The sequence below is a fragment of the Chrysochloris asiatica genome, unplaced genomic scaffold, assembly GCF_000296735.1.
Source record: "Chrysochloris asiatica unplaced genomic scaffold, ChrAsi1.0 scaffold00008, whole genome shotgun sequence".
NCBI classification, from domain to species: Eukaryota; Metazoa; Chordata; class Mammalia; order Afrosoricida; family Chrysochloridae; genus Chrysochloris; species Chrysochloris asiatica.
The window spans coordinates 9,410,439-9,416,486 of record NW_006408526.1 but is presented as its reverse complement, the minus strand read 5'-3'; the positions used below and the strand labels follow the sequence as shown (position 1 = coordinate 9,416,486).

At 36.7% G+C, this 6,048-nt stretch overlaps 1 pseudogene; it reads right to left on the bottom strand.

The window, feature by feature from the left end:
- Nucleotides 1–1,431: 1,431 nt before the first annotated feature.
- On the bottom strand, nt 1,432–1,928 carry LOC102816789 (annotated as a pseudogene).
- Between the last annotated feature and the right edge of the window lie 4,120 nt (nt 1,929–6,048).

Genomic DNA, 6,048 nt, shown 5'->3' with positions numbered 1-6,048 from the left:
TTGTTATGTGCCGTGGAGTCGGTTCCTACTCATAGCGACCATGTACAGGGTTTCCGAGGCTGTAAATCTTTATGGGAACAGAAAACCTCACCTTTCTCCCGTGGAATAGCTGGTAACTTTGAACTGATGACCTTGAGGTTCGCAGCCTGATTTGTAACCACTACCCTACCAGAGATCCTTGTACTTCTTATAATACAGACTAATTTGTTCTTCTGGCACTTTTAATGTTTTTCTCCAATCCCATAATCCAAACGCATCCGTTCTATCATGTTCCTTATTCATTGTCAAATTTCAAATACATATGAGGCTATTGAAAATACCATGGTTTGGGTTAGGTGCACTTTCGTTCTCAAACTGACATCTTTGCTCTTGAACACTTTGAAGAAGTCTTGTGTAGCAGATTTGCCTAATATAATTTGTGGTTAGATTGACTGCTGCTTCCATGAGTGTTGATAGTGCACCCCAGCAAAGTGAAGTCTTTGACAACTTCAATCTTTTTTCCATTTATTATGATGTTTTTTATTGGTTCAGTGTTGAGGATTTTCTTTACATTGGTACAAACCATACTGAAGGCTGTGGTCTTTGATCTCCATCAGTATTTTAAATTCTCTGCTTTCAGCAAGCAAAGTTGTATCATCTGCATATTTCAGGTTGTTAATGAGTCTTCTTCCAATCCTGATGCCACATTCTTCCTCATGTAATATAGCTTCTTGGATTATTTGCTCAGCATACAGTTTGAATAAGCATGTTGAGAGAATAGAACACTGGAAAACATCTTTCCTGATATTAACCCATTCAGTATCATCTTGTTCCGTTCTAATGACTGCCTCTTGGTCTATGTACAAGTTCTTGATGAGCACAATTAAGTATCTGGAATGCCCATTTTCCCAATGTTGTCCATAGATGTCATGATCTACACAATTAAAAACCTTTGCTTAGTTAATAATGTACACATAAACATCTTTCTGATATTCTCTGTTTTCAGCCAAGATCCATCAGGTCAACCATAATATCCCTCACTCCACATCCTCTTCTAAATCCAGTTTGAACCTTTGGCAGTTCCCTGTCAATGGCTGATGCAACTGTTTTTTAATTATCTTTAGCAAAATTTTATTTGCATGTGTTATTATTGATGATTCCACATTCTGTTAGGTCATCTCTCTTTGGAATGGGCACAAATATGAATTTCTTCCAATCAGTTGGCCAGGTAGCTTCCGTCCATATTTCTTTATTTTTATTCATAACCATAAACATAACCCTGCAATTTAACTAGACTTGTAGGCGATAAGGAAAATATGGAATCCAAAGAACTGGAATGAGAGTAAAGATTAAATAATATTGCAAGCACGCTGGGGGCATAAGGGTGGTCCCCAAGCTACACAAGGAATGGTCTTGTGGTTAAGATAAAACATGAAATATAGATCAAACTTTTTAGAGTTGGCCACAGTCAGCAATGGTGATTTTCTTGCTTGTCTTGCCATTCCTGGACCCAAAATGCTCCATGGCTTCCACAGTGTTCATCCCTTCTTTCACCTTGCCAAAGACCACATGTTTGCCATACAACAATTCAGTCTTAGCAGTGCATATAAAAAAACAGGGAACCGTTTGTATTGGGTACAGCATTTGCCATTGACAGGATGCGGGGATCCATATGGGTCAGGATGAAGTTCTTATCATCAATTTTCTCCCCCAAAATGGACTTGCCACCAGTCGCATTTATCGTCTGTGAAGTCACCACCCTGGCACATAAACCCAGGAGTAATCTTGTGAAAGCAGGATACTTTATAACCAAATTCCTTTTCCCCAGTGCTCAGAGTGCAAAAGTTTTCTGCTGTCTTTGGAACTTTATCTGCAACCAGCTTGAAGCAGACATGGCTTAGGGGTTCGCTGTCAACGGCAATGTTAAAATACATGGTGAGATTGACCATGACTGAACCCAATAGCACCAGATTTGAACATAAATTCAGGTGATTATGTCTGCAAAGATCGCCTTCCATATTTCTTGCATTGATGAGTGAGCACCTCCTGTTCTGCATCAGTTTGATTTCAGTTTGTGTTCCATCAATCTGCAGAATGTTCTTTGCTAATCAATTCCCAGATTGTTGTTTGCTAATGCTTTCAGTGAAGCTTGCACTTCTTCCTTCAGTAACATTTGTTCTTGATCATATGTTACCTCAGTTGAACACCAACCATTTCTTTTGGGTACAATGACTCTGTGTATTCTTTCTGTCTTCTTTTGATGCTTTCTGCATCAGTCAATATTTTGACCATAGAATCCTTCAATTTTACAAATTGAGGCTTAGAATTTTTTCTTCAGTTCTTTCAGCTTGAGAATTGCTGAGCATGTTCTTCCTTTTGGTTTTCTTACTCCAGATCTTTGTGTGCATTTCATTATATATTTGACTTTGTCTTCTCAAGCTTTCCTTTAAAATTTTATGCTCAGCTCTTTTACTTCCTCATGTCTTCCATTTGCTTTAGCATTCTTACACTGGAGCGCAAGTTTCAGTCTCTTATGAAGTCCATTTTGGTCTTTTCCTTCTTTCTTGTCTTCTTAATGATCTTTTGCTTTCTTCCTATATGATGTTCTTGTCATTCACAACTCTTCTGGTCTTTGGTCATTTGTGTTTAATGCTTAAAATCTGTTCTTGAGATATCAATAAATTCAGGTAGAACATGTTTAAGGCATATTTTGGCTTTCATGAATTTGTTTTTAACTTTTTTCAGTTTCAACTTGAACTTGCCTATGAGCAATTGATGGTCTGTTCAACAGTGTGCCTCTGCCCTTGTTTTGTCTGATAATATGAAGCTTTTCCACAGTCTCTTCCCAAAGATGTAGTCAATTTGATTCCTGTGTACTCTCTTTGGTGAAATCCACGTATATAGTCATATTTTATGTTATTTAAAAAGGTATTTGCAATGAAGAAATCATTGGTTTTGCAAAATTCTATCATGCAATCTCCAGCATCATTATCTATCACCAAGGCCATACTTTCCAACTACTAATCCTTCCTCTTTTGTTCCAACCTTTGCATTCCAATCACCAGTAATTGTCAATATATCTTGATTGCACATTTGATCAATTTCATACTGAAGAAGTTGGTAGAATTCTTCAATTTCACCTGCAAAATCATCACTGGCTTTAGTGGTTTGTGCATAAATTTGAATACTAGTGGCATTAACTGGTCTTCAGTTTAGTCTATGGATATTATGCTATCTCAGATACCATTATATTTCAAGATAGATTTTGAAATGTTGTTTTTGATAATGAATGGGACACCATTCCTCTTTGATTTCTTATTCCCAGCATAGTCAACTATGTGACTATCAGAATCAAAATGGCAATATCAGTCCATTTGAGCTCACAAATACTTAGGATATCTACCTTTATACGTTTCATTTTTGACAACTTTCAGTTTTCCTAGATTCATAGTTCACATATTCCATGTTCTGATAGTAAATTGGTGTTAAACAGCTGTTTTTCCTCATTTTGAGTTGTGCCCCATCAGCAAATGAAGTTATTGAAACTACTCCATTTGTATAATCCCGGTCAACTCGACATAAGGAGGTAGTTCTTCCCCAGCCATATTTTGACTGTCTTTCAAATGGGGGGACATATCTTCCAGAACTATAGCTGACACTATTTTGGTAATATCCATAATATTTCAATATTCAAAATTCTGGTACTTTCTGACAGTGTTCCACTGCTATCCATAAGATTTTCAGTGGCTAAAGGTTCAGAAGTAGTCTGTTTCTTCTTCTTCTTCATCTGTCTTACTCTGGAAACACATCTGAAACCTGGCCACCATAGGTGATCCTGCTGTTATTTAAAATACAGACGGCATAGCTTCCAGCATCATGGCAACATACAAACTGGTAGACAAGTGATGGTTTACAAATACTATTTCATGATAAATTTATACATGTGTTTACTGGCCATGAAATAGGAACATAACTTCTAAAATAAACTCATATATTGAGTTTTATGGAGTCCTTGTATGGTGCTGTGAGTTAATGCACTGGACTTCCACGTCAGTTTGAAGCACACAGTCTCTAGTTCAAAATTACCAGCTGCTCCTTGGAAACCCTTTAAAGGCTTGCTATGAGTCAGAACCAACTCAATGGCATTTAGCAACAACAACATTGAGTTTTAAAGAGGGACTTACTATCATTAATATAGAAAAGCCAGGAGTGGAATGGATCTGGGGTTCCTATACTGTGAAGTTTCTAGATCAATGGGAAAATTGATGCCAAGACTATGGAAGACCTCAAGGAATAATTGATCTAAAGATGCAGAAAAGACAAGGACCTTTCCTTAGAGCTGACAAAAAAAAAAAAAAAAAGCCTTTCCCTAGAGCCAGCTCTTTAAATTTGGACATCTAGCCTCCTAAATTGTGAGAGCACTGTGGATATGTAGGATAAGCACTGAACATTCAATCGCAAGGTCAGTGGTTTGAGATCCACTGGAGAAAGATGAGACTTTCTGCTCCCATAAAAGTTTACAGCTTTAAGAAACCCTATATAACATCACTATGAGTCAGAACCAACTCGAGGACACACCACCACCACCGTCAGCAGCATTGATTTCTATACCAATTTATTATAAACACTAGTGAGAGAACAGATAATTGCATTTTGAAAACAAATGAAATACACTCTATTAAAAGAGAATCCTATAAGCTTTGACAATATAATAGGTGTTAATTTATATTTTATATGAAAAACCTTAATTTTAAAAAATGGAATTAAAATTTGATGGTTATAGCACATAATCTCAATCACTGTTCCATAGGTTTATGTAAGTGATCTTGGAAAACACTCATGGGAAAAAGTTTTTAAGAAGCACTCAGCTGTCTTAATTTACAGAATGTTAAAATGGTTCATAATAGCAGGAGTTACATTAATTCAATCAATACTAAAAAAAATGAAGTATGATTGTACGACAGATATAAAGCAAAAAACTAGTGGCAATAATGTAATAGTAAAGTGATGGGCTTAATTTTAATTTAACTAATTTAAGTAGAACCAAAGACTGCTTCAAAATAGACACTGGAGACATTTTACTTCTTGATCTTGTATTGGAAATACAAGATCAAGAAGTAAAAAGAAATTACATGGTTATGCTAGCAATGATCATTCCAAAAACAGAATTAAGAAAACAATATCATGCACAATATCATCAAAAAGAATAAGATGCTTGCTTTTGTTAGGTTCTCTCGAGTAGGTTCCGACTCATAGTGGCCCTGTGTTCAACAGATTGAAACACTGCCCAGTCCTGCACCATACTCACAATCATTATGCTTGAGCCCATTGCTGCTGCCTGTGCTAATCCATCTTGTTGGTGGTCTTCCTCTTTTTGGCTGACTCTACTTTATCAAGCGTGATGTCCTTCTCCGGAGACTGTTCCCTCCTGATAAAGTGTCCAAAGTATGAGAGGTGAAGCCTGGTCATCCTGGTTTCTAAGGAGCATTCTATCTGTACTTCTCCCAACATAGATTTGTTTGTTCTTCTGACAGTTTATGGTGCTTTAAATATTCTTTTCCAACACCATAACTCAAATGCATCCATTTTTCTACAGCCTTCCTTATTCATTGTCCAACTTTCACATGCATATGAGGCTATTGAAATGCTGTGTGCTTGGGTCAGGCATACTTCAGTCCTCAAACTGATATTTTTGCTCTTGAATACTTTAAAAGGTCTTGTGCAACAGATTTGTGTATTGCTATACATTTTCCTTGGATCCAATATAGTCACTCATGGAAGCAACAGTAAAAAAAATCTGATGTATTGTGTTGTTGTCAAGTGCCGCCAAGTAGGTTCCAACCCATAGCTGCAAAACACTCCTTAGAAAGCCTGTACAGTGTTGCTATTGGTTGGAACCGACTTGACAGCACTTGACAAATCACAATACATCATTTGATTTCTTGACTGCTGCTTCCAGAGTGTTTATAGTGGATCCAAAGAAAGTGGTCTTTGACAGTTTCAATCATTTTTCCATTTATCATTATGTTATTTATCCATTTGTGAGGATTTTTGTTTTCTTTACACTGA